This window comes from Sus scrofa, chromosome 13 (assembly GCF_054392235.1).
Source record: "Sus scrofa isolate SSC_HxYL_T2T_F1_AM1 chromosome 13, Sscrofa_HxYL_maternal_Yorkshire_Landrace_v2.0, whole genome shotgun sequence".
Classification (NCBI taxonomy): domain Eukaryota; kingdom Metazoa; phylum Chordata; class Mammalia; order Artiodactyla; family Suidae; genus Sus; species Sus scrofa.
In genome coordinates this window covers 73,856,157-73,878,655 of record NC_139395.1, presented here as the reverse complement: position 1 = coordinate 73,878,655, position 22,499 = coordinate 73,856,157, and the positions used below count along the sequence as shown (strand labels likewise).

The 22,499-nt window shown below is 37.0% G+C and overlaps 1 protein-coding gene across 50 annotated transcripts in view; it reads right to left on the bottom strand.

Moving 5' to 3' along the window:
* Window positions 1–22,499, bottom strand: part of CNTN4 (contactin 4) — a 1,001,048-nt gene that overhangs the window by 537,783 nt on the left and 440,766 nt on the right. For 3 of the 50 annotated variants that reach the window (XR_014823612.1, XM_084989178.1, XM_084989197.1), the window contains exon 1: window positions 10,884–11,100. The exons of 43 other annotated variants lie outside the window; for them this stretch is intronic. The gene's annotated coding sequence lies outside the window, so the exon portion shown is untranslated. Of the gene's footprint in view, window positions 1–9,421; window positions 9,913–10,553; window positions 11,101–22,499 lie in introns of those variants that run through there. 4 more of the 50 variants (XM_084989187.1, XM_084989206.1, XM_084989185.1 and 1 more) reach the window with 3 other exon arrangements.

The window sequence follows — 22,499 nt, the reverse complement described above, 5'->3', positions numbered from 1 at the left end:
TTTTCAAGAACTCCATCCATTCACAGTGAATTTTATGATAGAAATCTTTTTAAATGGAGAAACAATTTTTTCATAACTTATAAAATGAAAATTGTTTTGATAAAAGCTAGAAAGGCAGTTATTCATCTTGATTTCTAAGTACTCTGATGAATACCTAAAGGTCCACCTACTAACTGAGGATTCTGAATAAAATAAAGCTTAGGAGGTTTACCCTCGTCATACTATTTGAGCCTCTTGAAGACAATATCTGTGCTGTTGTTTACTCTCCATTGCCATCCTGGTCTGAAAAACCTCTTCATGTGACTCTGGATTTTATTACAGGGGTAACCTTTTGTAAGTTCAAAGCCAAGGTCGTGTCCCTTCAGCTCAAATCCAGTCCTGAGGCATAAATCTTTCAGAAAAGATCCTTCCACACTTGCATCACAAAGATTCTGACACATGTCATGATGAAGCAACTTTCATTAAGTTGCAGCAATGAATGTCCCTTCAATTGCCGGACTCTGAAAAATTGCTCTATCTTTCCCCATTCCCATGACAGCTGTCATCATGTCACAAATGGAATAAAGTTTAAAAAAGAAAGGCCTCTCACTTTCCTGACAGTTGTCACCACTAGCAGGAACATAATATGCAATGTTACCAAAGGGAAATAAACACTGTATAAGAAGTTAGAGAATGCTTGTATTAGAAAACCTCACATTTTACTTTCATAAATCACAGGATCAAAGGGAGACCACTAAACAGTATTATCATTTATAATAATTCAGAATATTCCATCTGGAGTATATCTGTCCTGTCTCCAGAAAACATCTCAATTTCTGATTCTGGAGAGAGCATCTATCTTAGCTAAAACATTCAAAATATTTCACTTGACATGTCTTTAAATAACTAACCACAAGACTTGGGTGTCAGGGAAAGATGTACCAGATCAATTTAGGACAGAAGGCAAAGATTTAGGGCATAAAGCAGTGTAATATAAAATGAGGCAAAAACTTTTAACTTGACAAGTTGATAGACTTGTTGATCTAATGCATTTTCTTTTCTGATTTCAAATGACAATACAGTCTGAAATAGATGACCAGGAAAGTATTTCTTAGGTATAAAATGCAGTGTTAGTAGAAGGAGTTCAAACCGGTCTTTATTCTTATTACTCAAATGGTGACACCCCTGCCCCCAACACTGACATCATACAGGACCTAATTATTAATTCAGAATTTCAAGCCTCTCTCCAGTGCTACTAAATTAGGATCTGCAGTTTCATACATTAATGTTTGAGAAGCACTGTCCACACTATTTTCCCCATTAATGTGACTGTAGAATGTTTGGACCCTCAGGCCACTGAAATAATATATTTCTTACTAGTTACAGCTGTTAAGTGGTACTGACCTGAAAAAACAAATGTAATTCAACACAATATTTACTATCTTGTTAAATTAGTTAAAACTTAAAAACATCAGATATTTCATGTGACAGCTATGCTAAAGCCTTAATACTGATGTCACGTCAAGGGATATCCTAAATCAATTGATATTTAAGACTACATTATTTGTTAGTCTCTGTGTAAAATCAACAACCTTGTTAATATTGAGTACAAGGTCTTTACAATACGACATCAGTTTGGTGATGAGGCACTTTGAAGCTGAAGTTTATGCAAATGTGACTTTGCCTAAGCAGGTAGTGTTTCTAGATGATGAAAGGGAAAGGGTTCGTAATGTGCTGGTGTAATGTGCTGGTAGGCTTGAACTGTCCAGTGATGTACTTCCTATTTATATTAACTGTTTAGGCAGGCCACATGCATTCCCCATTCAATGATGTCAGAAGAGGATTTGCTTGCTTGGTAATGACTGAAATAAACCCTTGAGTGCTCTATGTTTAATTAAGGAAGCAGAGTTGGAAAGCCATTGAGCCTGTAGGCTCTAAACACTAACAAGCATCCTTCTCATCATTTCCCAGGATCACACAGGGTCAGGACCACTCTACCAAAGCTCAGAGCCAACTTTCCATGGTGACTGAAGCACTCCTACTTCTGAGCTTCTGAAAAAAAAAAAAAATGACATCATATGCCCACACAATTAATCGCTTCAAAGAGCTCAGCCCTCAGGAAAAAAAGAAAAAGAAAGAAAGAAAAAAGAAAGAAAAGAAAAAAAAAGCTGTCATTCACTTGGTAAATCCTCTTACTGGCTACTTCAAAGCTTTGGTAAGCTTCCACGTTACCAAAGGCAGGTTAGGTGGTAGAGAAAAGTCAAGAACCGTGGGGAAAGAATTTATAAGGCAGATAGGCACTATATATTCTGGTACCTATTTTCCTTTATATACACTGAAATGAAATAGTACATTAAGAGCCCCTTTACACATAGTTGCTATAATATTTACTTCCAAATTATTATCTTTATTACTAATAGCACTTTGCAGTTATGAAAACATTTTGATCCTCAAAGCTCAAAATGTTTCCCCACATATCAATTCAATTCTACTTAAGACCATATGCTAGGGAGGAATGTGTGTACCATACCTAAGGTATAAATATGGTTATAAATAGATTTCAAATTAGTCAATTTCCTCAACTCCATCATTTAAGGAGATAGAAAGGAAAATGCCTAAGAAATGAGTGACTTGTTGGCTAGACAGAAGTCCAGCCATAAAACTAAACAGCACATAGCCTGTGCCCTTCAGGTCAAAGGTAGTGGAAATTAAACCATCTTTTCTAATATGACGTGATGTGACACGTCTAATCTCATGTAACAAATGTGTAAGGAAAGCATCTGCAGTTTTCCTCAACTTACCTGATTAGATGCACACTGTGTGACGGTCCCTGGAAAGTTAATTTCTTTAAGAAAATTAAACAATCATCAACATATCCATTTCAATGTCAGTATAAATCATGTTTGGCAACACTGGTGCCAAATTTAAATACAAAAATTGCATGTTAGTAAAATCTATAACTATCATTGTGGTCAATTAAACGGAATAACTCAGCTACGAAAGATATATTTATTTATTGAATGTCCTACGTTTAACTTCATACCTATACCTGTGACATATGTGTTCTTTGATCTTACTCTTACCAATTGACAATCTATAAGAGATATTAAGGTCTAAACAAACTTTGTGGGAATCCTAACATCCTTTGTACAAGTCTTCTTGTACCTTTCTCTCTAAAAGTGCACAGAATAGACTATTCATGTATTTTCCATCTTTTAGGTACAGTACATGACAACTGATGTTGGAAAACCCCATATTTTCTCCTCCTGCTGTGACAGGTCCCTCAAATAACTAATATAGAGGGTGTAAACTACATGGGTATGTATTTTGATACCCATATAGTTTCTCTAGCTTTCAAACATTGAGAAAATAAAGAGAGATACTTAGCATTTGTGACAATGTAGTAATACTGAGCCCACAATCCTACATGACTACAGAGGATTACATTTACACTGTCCTCAACCGACCCTGGGGATTCTCTGTTTTCTGACACCTGGTCCACCTGACTCATTTATGTTTTCAGTCTGGAACCTAAGGGCTTTGCTTGGGCTTTCTGGCTCTCAGTAGTGTTCTGGTATTGTGGCATGAATATAGAATCTGGAGAGAAATTCAAGTGTTACTCTTGCCAGAGAAAGAGCACAACGGGGTTGTGGAAAGTCTATAATTCCTTCCCTAATCATACTACTTACCATTTTGGATAAACCACCAGCCCTGGTAGAAGAGAGTCAGACAAGACAGTCTGTAGATCATTTTCAAAATTAATGTTCCATGATTCTCTGTCACCCTTTTCCCATTTTCTACGGTGGTCCTCCTTGAACTCACAGGAAATAACCTGTGATAGGGTCACCTGCATGTCACCTTTATAAGTTCTGCTACACTAGAGAATGGCTTCTAAAACTGTTAATCAAAACATTTTTAGAAAAATATTTTATCAATGTAGCTTTGTCCTAAGCAGTTATATCCGTAAAACAATATATTTTATTTACTAGTTACATTTTTTTAAACATATCCATTAAAAGTATCTATCTAGATACTACTTAAAGGCTCAAACATTCCACCAGAGGTATTTGCTGCACATTCTAGGAAAAAATTCCCATGTGAAGCCCAAAGTTCACTAAAACAGATATTTTAGAGGACTGATCAGAGCCTTATCCAGATTTTCAAACAGGTTCCTAACACTACGATTCAGGTATTCCGATACTGAAAACCATCAAATACAAACTCAAGAGTGTTCTCCAAGGGAAATATTTTTGTCTATCATTTTATATGAACATCTTGAATATTATTCACGTTACGAAAATAATTTGTAAAAAAATACTTTAACCAATGTATCATTCAGTCATGTTCCTGGATAAACATTAAAGTTCTGCACAGATTTTAGCTTTGGTACACACCACACACACACACACACACACACACACACACACGCACACGCACTTGCACACACATACCAGTTAGCCTGAGAAAATGTTTTTCTCATGTAATTTAGGTAAGAATGTTTGAAAGTCAAGTCATTTTTAAAACTTTCACATCTCTTAGACATACTATCATGCCACAAAAGGTACTTTCAACAAGAAATAAAATAACACAAGAGAGGTTAACAACAGCCATCAACTGAATACCCTAGCGGAATCTTGCAGGGAGAGGTCGGGGGTGGGAAGGGCTCCAGGGAAGAAGTGTGTCCATCTAAATCTGCTGCTTTTCTTTACTCTAAGCACCTGGCCATACAGCTGGACAGGAGGAAGAGTCACACACACCTTAAATTACCAAATTCACAGTTAACACGCACATCATAAAGATGCCAGAGACCATGTTTGAACACATGATTTGTTCTCTTCAGGGAGACGGTGGTTGTTTTCCCCCCTGGTGTCAAACATTATTCCTGTCCATGAGCAGCCCTATCAATCTGAAAGGTGCACAAATGAACTGAATTCTAAGCAGCTCAGAGGCAAAGTTCTTGCAAATGACAGTGTACAATGAATGCTGGGACTCATCGAGGGGCTCTTGTCTGGTTGGCATTTTATCTGAATGTTCGCCAGACATAAACATTTTACTCTGGATACAATGCTTCATGAGGAAAAGTGAAGTGAAGTGATTTCAAGAAGTCACTTCATTTCGTGGTTCATCCACCCCACAGTAAGAATTTTAAATTTACTTCCAAACAGTTGAAGTGTTTTAATAAAATCAAACTCCTGAGACCACCCAGGGGCCTCTCATGGGACTCTTTGGGATAATACAGAAAAATGGTATGTATGTGTGGTGGGGGGTGGGGTGGGGCAACACAAAAACTGATAGAAAGATCAAGATGATTTCCTAGCAACTGGTACAGATAGCCACACAATTTTCATGAACACCTGTTTACTGATACGTACCACAGTAAATGTGATACCCATATAGACTATTCCAGAGGTCCTCATAAAATAAGACAATCCACCACTGATGCCATGATACATACTTCATTTAAGATAATTATATTTGTAAATCTTGTCGGGGCAGTAAAGAGCCAAAGGCATTCCCTTTTCTCTATCTCCCCTCATGGATTTAAATTTCTTAATCATTTGCCCAGTAACACAGCAATACCTATGCCAATTAATTCAGAATTAGTTCCAGTGCCCTGACACTTGGTGTTTTTCACTCGTTCATCCTGTTTCTCTTTTGCAGCATGAAGCCACACCTCTCTCAACAATATACTCAATGCCTCTCCTTCCTTATTTACATTTTTGTTTTGTTTTGCAGGGCCCTCAAACCTCTATCCCTTGATATAGGGTTTCCTTCTGGCAAGACTTAAATCTGTCTCCTTGTATCCCCTTTGCCAAATGCCTGGCACGGTCAGCTTTTCTAAATTATGTCATAGCGTTAGAATCTTAGCTCTGCATTTTATATCTAGCCATAGAAATTCTTTACTCCCTTGCAGCTCCTTCTGATGTGTTCCTCTCAATATTAAATCATTCTAGTCCTTCTTTGAAACAACAGGAAAATTTCATGCTAATATGCAGAAGGACCCTCATTCCTCCGTTGGAATATAGATGATGACAGGAAACCACAAACAAAAACTACAGCCCTGTCTTAGACCGATTTACAACTTTACATTTTTAACTACACAATAAAACAGTCTGATAAACCACCGGAGCTATTAACTAAGTGATATTGAATTGAACATCTCAAGTCATCAGATCCAGTGGTTTAAAACCCAAAGCAGTGCCCCAGAAGCTGCCTGGTAACTTTATAATAAAGGATACAAGAGCCACAAGTTATAGACATATCTGTCACCATTATATTTTTGGCATAGAAATAGTACATAAGTACAAAATCATTTTGGTCATAGAAGGATGCACAACTATAAAACAGAGGAATTATTCCACATTACTGCTTCTACTTATTACAGGGCCTGCTGCCTAAAAAGTCAGGATCTCTACCCAATTTTATGAGATTTGGAAAATTAATTTTATACTCTGCATGGATCACATTAAATACTGTCTACAAGTTCAGTAACGAATAACATTAATATTCAAGCCCCAGAATAATAAGACACATTGACAGAGATTTCCTAACTGTAAAATTTGAGGGAAAAATTAAGACTCCAAACTTACATTTAAAAGCTATTGTAACACTACCCTGCTCTGGAATAAGCAGCAAAACCCATCCAAGCTACTCATATCATCAAATGGTCACTTATCATCCATCCAAAGTAGGCACATGGGATGTTAAATATATATATAATGTTATCAACTGTTAAGTAGAATATTAGCCTGCCATTATTCTGAATAGCCGTTCCAACTATTCAGTCAGTGTGTATTTTCATTTAATTTAAAGGTGAAAGAAACAATAAGCAATACCATCTTTGCATTACAAATATCAATTCTGAATTATTTTAGCTTCTTAGTGTACTAGTATTGAAAAGGCTTAAACGAAACTTACTCACAATTTGCTTTGACCAGATCAAGAAGCCCCAGAATCATTCATGGCAGGTCAAGTAATTTCATCACTTGCTGTTTTTAACGGAGAGTTTTATCTAGTAACAAACAATCCTGAGATGACAATACATGGAAAATAGAGAAAATTTTCCATGAAGTTTTTTTGTTTTAACTCGCTTGAATGCCACAAAGTTGCTTGATTGTGCTGTCAGGTATATATTTCTTAATAAAATCATTTATGGCTTTTTATTTTCCATACTGTTTAATATGGAAAATAAATGAATATGTTTTTCATTTCTCATGGAAAAATGAAATCTTTCGGTGAACTTTTTTTCTCTTTTAAAAAAATCAGTCTCTTTAATATCATGCAATATGGAGGTGGATTCTCATTTGTGAAATTTTGTTTTTGTTATATTTTTAAACTAAAAGTTGTCAGCTGAATACATTAGAATGAATCCTGCTTAGTCATCTTCAATTTAGAATATAAATTATTCTCTTACTCTAAAAATTAACATGGGCAATCAGCACACACATATATACACACACCCATAACTTTCCATGTCACTTCTGGACACACACGCCTAGGACGCCTACGACTAAGGAAACATACTGCACAACAGAGCAGGATGTCAATATATTTCCTATACCTCAGGGACCTCTCATAAGACAAGGTGACAAACAGGTTACATAAAAAAAACAGACAATCTTAACCTTGTTTCTGCTTGACTTTAGACAACTCACTAATTGAAAAAGGAAGGAGGGATGCAGGGGGAAAGGGAACCATGGACAGGCCAGAGAGGGAGGGATGGAGGGAGAAAAAGGAAAAAGGAAGGGAAAAGGGAAGAAGGGAGGGAAGAAGGAAAGAAAGCAGGAGGAGGAAGGGAAAGGAAGAAAAGGAGGAAGAAAGAAAGAATCCAATTTGCTTTGGAGGGCAATTCTATCATAGTTTACCCTAGCCCGAGGGAATCTGAAGGGCTACCAGGAGGGAGTGAAAGGCTAGAATGAGAGGTCAGGAGATCACAGACTCTCCTAACATAGAAATTATCTTAGAGATCACACCATTTCTCAGGAGACACTGAGGCACAAAGAGGTAAAGTGGATTGTTAAGTTGCACAGCAGCTTAAAAGAAGGTAACAAACTTTTGCTGGTCTAGGTGATAAGCTAAGGAGTGGACACTGATAATGCAGAGCTGAGGCTTATATCCTCCCAAATCACCCCAAAATTGGGGGGGTTATTACTTACATGTTTTTCCATTCAACATATTTACTGCTGAACATCTTGTGGAAACAGTTTACAGAACTTCATGCCTCACCTCACATCTGTGTTGCCACCTGTCAAGCAGGGCTAGCGGTTTGTGTGCAGAGGACCTGCTGATGAATGCTGCTTAGGATGCTGTGAAGTTGCCTATGTGCTCAGCCCAGCAGCTCTGGGACAGACACGACAGTGTGCCAAGGGCCCAAATCTCAGTTGCCAGGGATTTTCCTCTCTGCCCCTGTGCACCTTCTTTACTTTGCTTAAGCTCAGCACCTTCTGGATGCTAAGGGAATGCTGAACTGGGAGCAACCGAGAAATTGTCTACAAAGCTTGCTGGATGGACTGGCATGCATGCTTGCAAATACATAGACAGAAACAGTATTTTTATGCACAAAACGCAAGACCTATATTACCATTTAGATCACTTGAAATCTATCATGAAGGCCAATCAAATCACCATGACTTTAAAAGCTCCTCTTACAAGGTACATGTAACATCCATCTGGCTGCCCCATCTGTCAAGTGACCAGACCCTAAACTAACCCCTGAAGCATCCAATCCCCTTTTCTACAGATTAAGTACAACTGGGGAGACAGTATCCCAATTTTTAGTAAATAATCAAAATATTTCTAAAGTAATAGGAGCACATTATATATCTCACAAATACCTCTTGCAGTTTTGAGGTGACCGGCCGCAAAAAAAAAAAAAAAAAAAAAAAGAAACAAACAAACAAAAAGTTTAACATCATAAGAGTTGAAATTTCTAAATGTTTGAATGGAAAATGAAAGTCAAACTTAACTACCCCGACAAACACTTCTCTATAAAGGCCAAGTTCCTGATAAATACATACATATATAAGTACATATATTCTTTATATACATAGGTATATATACCTATTTATAAAGAATCCAGGAGTCACACACACACACACACACAACTGAAATTCAAAAGAAATCAGCATGTACTAAATTAGATACACACAAGACAAACAATTAGACAAAAGTCATTAGACCTCAACTACCTCTATTTCCGGTCCTGTCATCAGTTTAAATAAGATCACAACTTTGCAGGATCATTTACTTGCACTAGTTAGAAAAATGCCAACAATTCTTTACAATACAGCTGAGGCTTCCTCAGCAACCATCACTCACAGAAGTCAGCTCAAGTCTGGGAAGAAGGCAAGAAGACATTCTTTTGTTTAAGAGGAAATGTAACCATCAGATCTACCTGACTCAATTTCCGATTTCAATATTTGAAACCCTTAAACACACTTACTTTTTTGCAGAGAACAGCCTTCTCTTCGAGGGCAGCCCTGGGACTGTTCGCTACCCAGAGGTACCATGGCCATTCTCCGTCTGCTTCATCTTGCCAGATGTTAAGTGCTCTTTATTGGTCTGTTACCTTTTCCCCTCCAAACCTAAAGCTCATGGACACAACCATCTATTCTGAGTCTTCCTCCCCTTGCATCACTCCCCTCAACCAAATCTAATGAGAACATCCTCTGTCCTCACCAGCGAGACACTTTCATACTTCACAGCCTGTGGTTTCTCTCTGCTTTGAGACTTACTGCCTATTCAGAAAAATTGTGTTTCCACTCCGGAAACTGTGGGATCCTCTGGCTCCATGGACTCAAGCTCAGTGAGGGCACTTCGATTCCTCTTTGCAGGGAGGAATGATTTGAAGTTCACTTTGGTCCACATTAGCTCTGGCCATTGGTTCAAGTGGTTAAAGCCTCATATATTCAAATGCTATTCTTAAAGCAGCTCAGTTGTGCTACTTTCAATCCAGAAAGAAAAATGTGATTTATATGTAGGTTAGGGAAACGCAGACAAAAAAATCCACATATCCTTTTCCACGGTGATAACCATCTTTAATTTCACTAAGCCATTGATCATTTGAAAGACAACATGCAAACATTATTAACAAAATTAATTTCTAATACCATTTTTATGATCAATTCATCTTGCATGGCTAACAAGCAGTAATTTGATAGACTGCATTTAGAGACATATGAAAGATAAAAAGAACCTGGAGCTGAACTGTTATTTTTATTTTTATTTTTTTTTCTTTTTGAAATTCACATCTCTTCATAAAAAGTACATTCAAAAGAAAAAATTGGGTGAAAATAGGCTTTTATTTTTAAATACTGCCCCTTTGAATGAAAAAGGAGATCTATTGTTTATATTTGCAAATATTCCTATCAGTTATCCCCACCCCAGGCAAAGTTTCTGAACATGATGCAACTGAAAAACAAGAGAAACTTTCCTGTTTCTGCATTTCTTAGTGGCAGTAGAGAGTCACAAAATAAACTATCTTAAATATATTTTGGAATTACTGTCACATGTTTCTTTTATATAGATAGGCATGTAAGATGATCTCTTTACATACATACATCACTTCTACTTACATTTTTCTTGCAATGACCAGACACACTGAAGACGATAAATTTATGCTCTAACCATCCTGATCACCACAGACAATGCAACCATGCTTCCAAATTTCAAACAAAGCCAATAATTTTTAACTTTTCCAAAAGCATTCTGAAAGGTCTCTTATTTCCTTGTATGAATCAATTATAAAAGAGATCTGACAGAAACAGCAAGCTCTAAACAGATTACACTCTGTCTCACCAGCTTGATTCAACAAAGAGCAATGGAACAGAAAATCAAATGCAGCCTGCAAAGTCACATTCACATGGAGCTGTAGGGAGAGAGGGGGAAAAAAATCTGGTACTTACAGACTGCAAAGTAAAATGTCCCAGTTTCGCGTTACATGTTATAGCAAATCAAACAGAGATTTCAGCTCTCAGCAAGTCCCCGCTTCCACTACACTGATCATCCACGCAGAACAGGCCCTTATGGATTGCTTAGGCAGCTGGGAGATAATGGGACCATATTCTCAGCTGGGACTAGAGAATGCTGAGCTGCTCTCCGCTGTGCGCTGCATGGCTCTCCGCCAGCATTAATCAAGGAGGACCCAGCTCTGTGGCTGTGTTCCCCAAAGGATCGACATAATTAGCGCATGAATCAAAGACGCACACCGGGAGAATCACGCACATCTCCAACTGGCTGATTAGGAAATCAAGTTGGTTCCCCGATCAAATGTGGTCAACCTTTCAAAGATACACAGAAATGTGCACAGCTGTTTATAGATTTCAAGGGACAGCTAGAGATTAAGGCTTCCTTCCCAATGGGCAATTTATGTAATTCCTCAACTATAGAATATAATTACACTGGTTGTTCAGTACATATGGTGGGTTTGCTCTGTGATTTCGTTTGTCTGTCTGGGTTTTTTGCAGCCCCCAGGAAGCCGACAGGCTGCAGCATCTCCCCTGCAGACTTTACGGGGGCATGTACATACATATTCTCTGCAGATCCAGACTTTGGAGAGACTGGTTGGACTAAGGCTCATCTCTCTGGGGACATTTTATGTCCCTGAATATATGCTTCTTCTAAAGTCCTGAAGTCCAGGGCATTTAAAAAAGAGGGTTTGGCATGGAACTCAGGACACCAAGTATTCGAAAAGGAACTGGTGATGTTGATTCTGCTTGTGTAACCGAAATTACGCTCTGCTTTACTCCGTCTGCACAGTGCTGCAGTCAGAAGTTGCAAACTAGCAGCCCGTGGACATGCTTGCTTTGGCAAGAGAGAGATTTCAGAATTTGAATGTGAACATTTTAAAACAGAACATGAGTTGTGCACTTTACCAAAGCAGTGCCAACTCCTGCTTTTACACATACATGCTACCTGCCAGCCCCCAAAGACATTTGCTTATGTAAATTTGACCTTAGTTAAGCAAGAGTGGGTTAAGGATGCAAAACATTTCATTTCAGAGAAAGGGGACTCATTTCTGTGTCACTCATACAAAGCTGTGATTAAGGCACCCTTGTGATAATTTCAAGTTCCAACACACACACACAAAGCAGTTATAGCAAATCAAACTAATAAGCCTGTGTGACAAAGGGGAGGGGGTGGAATTAGGAAGAGAGGAAACCTGAGTTCTAATGCTTATCTTGCTACAAAATCACATGATCCATGATATGACAGCACCTCTCTGAGCCTTGTTTTACTTTTCTGTACAATAAGGCCTTGGTCCAGATCTCTGAGGACTCAGATAAGACAGCCTACTACTGTTTTAAAAGCTCAAGAGTGGACCTCTGTTAAAAACATTTCACACCATGGACCTGAATAATGGGAATGAAATAAAGGTATCTCTTTTTAAAAAAATTTCCTAAATTGGGAGGTCTCTGGTACCTTTGAGGGCGCCTTGATAAATTAGGGAACATGCAGGCGTTTTAGAGAACTGAAGGCAGCATGTCAGTAAGTGCAAGTCAACTATAAAAATGTAAAAGGAAAAAAAAAAAAGTTGGCCCGAAGATGGTTTTGGTTATTTGTACATGAACTATGTCTGCCCAAGAGTTAAACATTTGGTTGAAGAGGCAAAAGTCTGATCAAAATGTTTTCGCCTCATGGTGCCAATTGCCAGATACTTGGCTGTGCAAGGAAAAACTCATATTTAAACGGGATTGTTGCATCTCTCTGTTTACACTCCTTCCATCCAAAGAAAGATAGGGCTTCTCTTCTCTTGTCAGTCATGCCATCTTTACTGGGAAAATGTGCATTATCAAGGTCAAGACAAGCCAAACTCTTCTAGGGCTTTGATACCGGTCTCAGGGAATCAAAGACACATTCACGATGCTGTATTGGTAACTAGAGAAACAAGTTAACCAAAGGATACAAGATTTTGTGAAAGGTGCTTGCTGCCAGACCCTTCTATATCCATCACCAACTCAATTATTACAAACCAGACACCTGGCCTCAAGTAGACTTATGTTCAAGAGAGAACAACAATGACATATAAAGTTAAATAAATTTAAATAAAATCCACTCAACTTTTGCATAATTTTGTGTTGGTTCAATATCTTTGTTTTTGGAAATATTTGTGACCCAATTTCTTTAGAGAAACCCATTTCTTTATTTCATTTGGTATTGTGGCAATTTGGTTTACCTTGTAAAATGATGGGTGCACATTTCATGTTTGATATTTTTATCTGGCTCATTATTATTGAGACTTTAGCACATCTCCTTCACACAGCTCATGTGAGGTGCTGACAAAAATAGGTTAATTAAATAGCAATTGTGCATCTCAGTTACATTAGCAAACATACTGCCAAAGCAAATGAAAAGAGAAACAAATTAAAATACGACTGTGTTTATTCAGAGGTACAGTCGAAATAAATAGTTTAATTGGTTTTAAGTTCTATTCAATCCCTCTTTGCCTGGTAATTACTTTGATTCATCTTTGATTATAGTATGTGATAGATTCACTTTGACATCATGCGATTTGCACTTGTTTCTAATGGTAGATGATAATTACTAACTAAAATTTTCTAACTTTCATCAATTCTTCATACATCTCTCTCCCAAGGCATACCATTTAAAATATGAAGTGGTTTATAATAATAGCCTAAATCTTGGAAATGTCTTGTTATTTTTTTTAAGGTCAAAGCCAACATTAATGTCAAAATAAATACAGTAAAGAGAAGGAGAAAAAGACCAAAATGATTAGTATCTGCAAATAAAAGAGAATGTCTTCATAAAAACAGTAGAACCTGATATATTATCACAGGATACATATTGGGAGCCAAAATAAATACAGATATTATTTTAGAATTTGCATGGAAAGCACACAAAACTGCATCTGTTTGCAACTGCGAACAATCTACAATTTTAACACCTCTCGTCAAGTCTAATAAGAATGTGGGTAACAGGGCTCCCGAGGTCTCTTTCTGGCCACAATGCAAGATTCAGCAAGTTAAATTCAGTTCTGAGCTTTAGCATATCTAGAGCTAAAGTGAAAGTTAAGGCAGTAATTTCCCAACAGGTTGAGGATTAATCAATATTTTTTAATGCTCTGGAAATTTTAGCAGTAAGTCACTTGGTGTGCATACAACTACTTGCCTCTTCTAGAAAGCATTCAAATTTCCTATTCCTTGCCTCTCTCACCAGAAGAGCCGAAAGCTGAGACAACTGTGACATTTCTCCAGCTGAGAACAAAATTTCAAAGGGATGGATGGTTCAGAAATCACTGCCCAGGGCACCCACTGGAATGACACCCTAAGCAGCTTGCCTGGACTGTCTTTTCTAAGCAAAAGCAATGGAGCCAGTGAGAAATTAATCAAGAAACAAGACACAAGTATGGATACATACGAAAAAGTGTGTGGCCATCTTCACTTCCAGGAAGTCATCAGATTGCTATAACAATGACCCACTGAGACTTGGGGTCACAAAATTAAAAAAGTCTGTAGTGACAAGAACCCATTTTGAAAATTACATCAAAGTGACATCAAACTAACCTATAAGTTAAATTTTAAAAAGTAGGATGCCTCGATATTTATCTACCACTAACTGTTAAGAAATCTGGAGCTTTCTTAAGCAAAAAAATAAATAAATAAATAATTTAAGGTATGAACCCATGTGCCTATGTGTGTATGTGAATGTAGAAAGAGAGAGAGAAGGAAAGAAAGAGGAGAGGGACATGCTGTAGACAAATGGTTTTGCAAGTTATATTTCTCAATTACTCTTAGGGGCAGAATGGATTAATCCTTATTACACTGGCTAATGAATACACACCTGCTTTCTTATCATCTGAAAACAAAAATTATTTCCTCAGAAGACTCTGATTTTTCTTATGACAAAAATAGGAAGTTTAGAAAGACTGTTTTTTTTTTGGAATTCCTTTTGTGGCGCAGAGGAAACAAATCTGACTAGTACTCATGAGGATGCAGGTTTGATCCCTGGCCTTAATCAGTGGGCTGGGGATCTGGTGTTCCTATGAGCTGTGGTATAGGTTGCAGACATGGCTGGGATCCCACATTGCTGTGGCTGTGGTATAGGCTGACAGCTGTAGCTCCAATTGGACCTCTAGCCTGGAAACTTCCATATGCTGGGGATGCAGCACTAAAAAGCAAAATAAACAAGTAAAATAAAATAGAAAGACTAGTTTTTGACTGTCAAAACTCAGGGAGGGACATACAACTAGCATTTGGTGGAGTGAGGAGGGATATTGCTATACACCCCCATAATGCACAGGACAGCCACTCTCCCCAAATCATCTGCCCCCATCTGTCAACAGTGCCACATATGAGAAACCGAGACCCAAAGGAATTTTGATGGAGTCCTGAGAGTCAAAAATCAGCATCTTTGCAGAGCTCAGATGCAAAGCTGACCAAGTTAAAATGGTGTTGCTCTAAATATAGCTGCAGTAGCAAATGGACTGTTCTGCCTTGGAAGTTACTTTCGACTTTTCAGTAGGCTTTCACAAAAATTACAACATTCAGTACAACAAGCTAGTCCAAAAGTGGAGAAAGCACTGTAATTCCAAGTCTATTAGTGCAAACAAACGTGGGCCTTAGAACAAATGGCTAGTGGCATGATGACTAAGTAAAAAAGTCAAGTCAGAACAAGTACCCAATACGTCGCTCTCCGCCCTCTTGCTTCTCACAAAACTAAACAGAAGTGAGAAAAATGAATCTCCATCCAGCTCTGTTAGCCTCTCTGTCTTGGTCCCACCATCATGGAAACCAGTGAATACAACTCTAGGGCAAGTAAAGGTCCATGTAATTCCATTTTTTTTTTTTAATCTCTATGATTCTCTCTAAACAGAAGGGTATCTTTTTTGTATTTTTTTGTATTTCAGGCATGTGATCTTACTCCTGAAATAGGTACAGTTGTAACAGAGTTGGGATTAACTGCAAATGTGCTTCCATTTATGGACTTTCCTTAGGATCTTTATTGTTAGACCTCTTTTGTTTACTTACTCATTCCACAACAATTTATTAAGCACCTACTAAATTCACTGTCCATTTAAATTATGGGGGAGAGAAATCTAATCCTCTCAGCATCTGCTTTCCTTACAAACTTCATGGCGTTATACTGCACACCCTACATCATTCCGTCTGGCTCAGAAAAAGTTTATTCCATTTCTCATCATCCACTAGGGTCATTATTATTTATAATCAGCATTATCACTAATGTAGTGCCCTGTGGACTTTTCAGCCCTAGTTCTGAGCCCTGCTGTTGGCTCCAGGGAGGGTAGGCACTAGGTAGATGGCAGGCGCTTTTCATTTTATTCTTTGGCCTCCCTTTCATCAGATGCAGAAAGCTTTATTCAGGCTTTTATATGAAAAGAGTTGCAACTTACCTTTGTTTCTTAAAGGGAAATGGTCTCCCCTTATAGCTGCTGCAGATGGAACAAGATGAGAAAAAGGTACCCAGATAATGAAGAATGCTCGAGGCAGAACTACATCCAAAAAATTCAGTATTTCTTAAGATTATCAGTGTTACTTTAGGGGGAAAAAAGTGAGTGTCAGTTTAGAATGAGCTAAGACTGTTCTTGTTATTTGATGGAGCAAAAAAGAGGAAGGAGATGCCTGCTTTACTTGCTACCTGCTTTAAGAAAATGGGGTACAGTTTTGTTTTTTGTTTTTTGTTTTTTTCCAAAAATTGACTGATTCCCAGATACAGAGGAAAAAACAATTTTAAAACACATGTAAAACAAAGATTAAGACAGAGTTCAGGATTCTCTTTAAAAATTTCAAAAGCTCTTTCAGGGAAACTTCTGTCTAAATTCATATCTTTTTATCTTCTGTATCTACATGATGTAGAAACTCTGCAAGCAAATGACAAATGTCAGGAAATCAACCTTTAATTCTGGGAACTTAAAATTTGTGCAATCTACATATAGAGTCACATAATCATATGTAACTTTAAAGTATACCTGTGGAGCTCCCGTTGTGTCTCAGTGGTTAACGAATCTGACTAGCATCCATGAGGACTCAGGTTTGATCCCTGGCCTTGCTCAGTGAGTTAAAGATCCAGTGTTGCTGTGGGCTGTGGTGTAGGTTGCAGACGCGGCTTGGATCCTGAGTTGCTGTGGCTGTGGCTGAGGCTGGCAGCTACAGCTCCAATTCGACCCCTAGCCTGGGAACCTCCTATGTCGAGGATGCAGCCTTAAAAAGCAAATGAATAAATAAATAAATAAATAAATGATAAAAAAGTATACCTTATGTTCTTATGCTAAGTGATATATTTATTTGAGACTTTACAATTTTAAAACAACACTGGTCAGAATGGCTATCATTAATGAGTCCACAAATAACAGATGCTAGAAAAGGTGTGGAGAAAAGGGAAAACTCCTGCACCGTTGGTGGGGATGTAAATTGGTACAACCATTATGGAAAACAGTATAGAGGTACCTCAGAAAACCAAATATAAAATCACCATATGATCCAGCAATTCTACTCCTATGCATATATCTGGACAAGACTTTCATTGAAAAAGATGCATGCACCCCTATGTTCACTGCAGCACTATTCACAATAGCCAATACATGGAAACAACCTAAACGTCCATCCATAGATGAATGGATTAAGAAGATACAGTATCTATACACAATGGAATACTACTCAGACATATAAAAGAACAAAATAATGCCATTTGCAGCAACATAGATGGACCCAGACATTCTCATACTAAGTAAAGTAAGTCAGAAAGAGAAAGACAAATATATATAACACATCTGGAATCTAGTATATGGCACATATTAAACTATCTACAGAAAAGAAACAAATTCATAGGCAGGGAGAACAGACTTGTAGTTGCCAAGGGGAAGGGGGAGGGAGTGGGATGGATTGGGAGTTGGGGTTGGTAGATGCAAACTATTGCATTTGGAGCAGAGAGGCAACGAGATCCTGTGGTATAGCATAGGGAACTACATCCAGTCACTTATGATGGAACATGATAGAGGATAATGTAAGAAAAAGAATGGATGTATATGTGTAACTGGATCACTTTGCTATACAGCAGAAATGGACAGAACATTGTACATCAACTATAACAAAAATTTTAAAAAAGAGAGGAGCTACGAGTTTGAAAAACCAAAAACCAAAAACCAAAAAACAACAACAAAAAACCCTGTTTGTATAATTTTATTTTTTTGGGAAGGCATGACAGATTTATTCTGAGGAGTGAAGAAAACATGATGACTTCTGTACACAGACACGTCATTTTCTGCCACAGACTATCATTATTCTGAGAGTTTATTATGTGTCAGAAATTGCTAAATTCCTTACATGGATTATTTAATTTAGTCTTCACCACAACCCTATGAATAAGGTGTCTTTACTATTCTTGTTTCATGGATGAAGACACTGAGAACCAGAGGTATGATAAGTTGTCCATGGGCTCACAGCTAATAAGTGGCAGAACGAGGGTTTTTCAAACTATTATGCAGAACAATAATTAATGCAGAACATTAGTTTTTCTCTGTTGAGAATTTTCTCCGTTGACAATCTTTTTTTTTCTTTTCTAATCATGTTCACAATTAAAAACATTCCTAAAAGATGATTGCCTGAAGTAAACCAAAGGTTCTAAAGTTTGAAATTTTAAATCAAGCTGCTTTAAAATAAAGCACATATATTATACCTCAAAACTTTTGGGTAGGGATGATCTAAAATAATATAAAAACAGAATAATGTTGGATAAGATTACAGAGCACTATTTTTGATTTGAACATCTGAATTTTCTTCTGTACTCATTTTTTTAAAAAATTGCAAACTTAAAGGAAAGCTGAAAGAACAATACATTGAACACCCATATGTTTTTGACCTAGCACTAATGCAACAGTGACTGCTTTCTGTTTCTACTCTCTGTTTTCTCCTTCTCTTCTTCCTTCTCTCTGTTATATTTATTTTTTCTGAATTATTTGAAAGTAGCAGACATCATAACATTTTACCCTTAAGTAATTTTAAGAATTCACTGAGGCATAAATAAAACTGTAAAAATATTTAAAGCGTAAAATTTGAGAATTCAGAAAATCATGTTTTGTTTTGTTTTTTTTTTTTTTTAAAGAACAATGACTTTCATTTACATAACCACAATGGGATTAAGGAATCTAAGAAACTTAACATTGATATAAAACTATCATTTACTATGTAGTCTTTGCATAAGTTACACTGGATTCTCAGTGTGATGCATTATGAGGTAGATATTATCAGTTTATCCTGGTATTGGTAGTATAAGTTTGATCACCAGATTTTCTGCTATAAATGTAACCTATTGCCTTTGGAATAGATAAGCAATGAGATCCTGTTGTATAGCACTGGGAACTATATCTAGTTACTTATGATGGAGCATGCTGTGAGAAGGGAGGATAATGTGAGAAAAAGAATGTATATATGTATGTGTAACTGGGTCACCTTGCTATAGAGTAGAAAACTGACAGAACACTGTAACCAACTATAATGGAAAAAAACAAAAATCATTTTAAAAAAGATACCATTTGACTTTTATAACTAGTATCATTTGGAGAATACCTTGAGATTATGTGTTGTTTTCTCTAACTGCTTTTTTACCTGCTCATTTTGGTGTACATTGATGAAGCTTGATTGAATCAATGGTTATAATGATGGTTACAAAATACCTGGATTCTTAAACCTCAGTAATTTGCCAGTTTCTCTTCTTAAAGTATTGCAATCCACTCACAACACGTCAAGGTGGTGGTAATGGATGCTATCCAGGAAATACCAAGTAGTTTCCACAGTTTTCTCAGAAACAGAGGCCACTAATAACTCATCAGCTATTCATGAAAATTTATTATCAGCTTCAGAAAATATTAAGGTGGGAATAAAAATATGAAATTAACCATTTTTTGAGGGGAAGAGGGAAACTGCCAAGATAAATCGGGGTATCATTCTTGGGGATGTCATAAGTTGAATAATGAGACATTTCCCTTTATATCTATAAATGCTAAAAATACTACACTTATCAGATTAGGGTCACTTTCAGCTTCTGCAGAATGCACTCTATATTAAGGAGCCAAAGATTTCCTTTCAGACATTTTAAACTGTGCCATTTATTGATCTCTAAACCATTCTATTTTGCTGTAGCATTTTTCACCTGGAAATGAATAAAAAATGAAAAGCCTTGGTTGAAATCCATTCTCCACACTGATGTCAGAATGCCCTTTCCAAAATAGAAATCTAAACGTTATCCTCGTGTTTAAAATCCTTCAGTGGACCCTATCAGCTACCTGATAAGACCTAAAGGCTACCAATTCATATCTCGTCCCCTCTCTAACAACCTCCCTCCCTTACTGATTTGTGCTTTATATAGTCCATTCATCAACCAGGATTGTTTCCTCTTCCTTCCTTGAAAACTTCATGCTACTCTTTACTTCATACAAATATATTCTCTCAACATCCTGTGATAAAACATAATGGAAAAGAATATGAAAAAGAATGTATACATATAACTGATTCACTCTGCTATACAGAACACAACGTTGTAAATCTCTACTTCAAAACATATATATATATAATATAATATATATAATATATATAACATATATATGTATACACACACACACACACATATATTTCTTTTTGTCTATAATGCTTCCCTACTCAAAACCCTTCATCAGGAAATGCTTTCAATGTTTTAGAAGTAGTTCTAACTATTAAAGTTCAAGAGTGAACCCTCTGGGGTCAGGCAGTCTGGTATTTTATATTCTCCCCTTAACTGTGTGAGCTTGAAGAAGTTGTGTAACTTCTCTGCACCTGACGGTTTATAAAACAGTGATAACAACTCTCTTTGTCACATAACTATCCATCTATTTCTCTCTCCCACCCATTAATCTATTAAGAACTATTTTAAAATTAAGAATTTCTGAATCCATCTCCCACTCCACAACAATCACTCCCACCACCCAGGACTACGCCACTGTCTTGTGTTCACATGATCTTCAGGCACACTGCTTTAAAACGATCTGTTTACACAACTATTCTGTCTACTAGAATACAACCTCCTCAAAGAGATACTAGGCCCTGTTTAATTTGGTTAACCTAGCATCTAGCTCAGTGGTATAGCTCAAAGATGTGTAAAGAATTAATAAATGATTTTTGAACACATGTAAAAGTTACAAAGCCATGCAACAATGTGATTTTCATTTTCTTGTATAACTTGAGAATTCATTCATGAACATTAAAATGACAGGAGTAATGATAATAAAAGCATGGTTATTAAAATTTATGCCACAGTTTTCAAGTCAGAGTCGGGTCACCAAGAGTCTATCCAGACTTGGTCCCTTATTAGTTACATATCCTCAAGTGAGTCTGGTTGCTTTTCTAGGAAGCTCTTTCTTCATCTGTAAGATGAAGCTGAAGTTGTAGAAACAAAGTGGGCTAAAACGAAGAGTCACAGAAATGCTGGTTAAAAGAAGAAAAGAAATTCACCAAGATTATGTATGCACATGTGTATAGCTGAGCTTGAAAGACAAGGAAAAAAAAAAAAACAGCCAAGCCAGAATAGCCAGCTGACGACTAAGGGCCTATGGACCTAAGAGCTGGCTAGGCTGCCATGCTACACATTTCTGGGTGTCATTCACATAGGATGTCATGAGAAAGCACTTTCTGAAATTCTGTAAGAAAGCATATCTGGGGGCTAGAACGTGAGTGGACAGGGACAGAAGAGGCATAAAACTGAAACTACTGCAAGAAATGCAATCAATATCTACTAAGCACCTATCAAATTCCATGTGAAAAGTACTCACATGTATTTGTGATAACTTATACTTAAAGATAAAAAGGAGAAATAAGATGGAAATATTCAGTGAACTGGCTACATATCAGTGACTCACAATAAAAATAATTTTTACCAATATTGAATTACTATATTCCAATGCAGTATTTTGAATTACTTCCTCTATTTCTAATTCAAAGAACAAACGATTATTGGTGGAGTAGAGAAAGGGAGAGAGAACAAGTGACCAATTGAATAAATGAAGTCATCATTCAACTCCTATTTATCTATTGGGTGCCAAGCACTGTGTTGGTTGCTGTGGCAACAAATATGGAGTTTATATCCTGAGGAGGGAAAAGACAACAAAAAAGCAATCAATAAGTATTTAAATAATTATAGATTTAATTAATTTCTCTGTAGAAAATTTTAAAAAACTGTCATAAGATAGAAAATAGAACAAATTTTGGCTCTTCAGTATTGATCAGGGCAGTCAATATCAGAAAAATATTTAAGAAGTAATCACTAGAAATCAGCACTAATAGAAAATATGTGAAATGTACATGTGCCACAGTGTTGGCCTAACTTCACCCGGGGCTTCTGAGAATAACCCAAATCCATCCCCCAAATGCTTTCAAACTAAAATGGCTTAGGTTTCTCTGTGTGTACACTCATGGACAAAGGGCACTAAAGTGTCATGCAGGTGTCAATGGGAGAATCACTGCCAGGGAATGTAAAATGTACCAAATTATGGGTTTTCAAAGGGAAGCTAAGGAGCT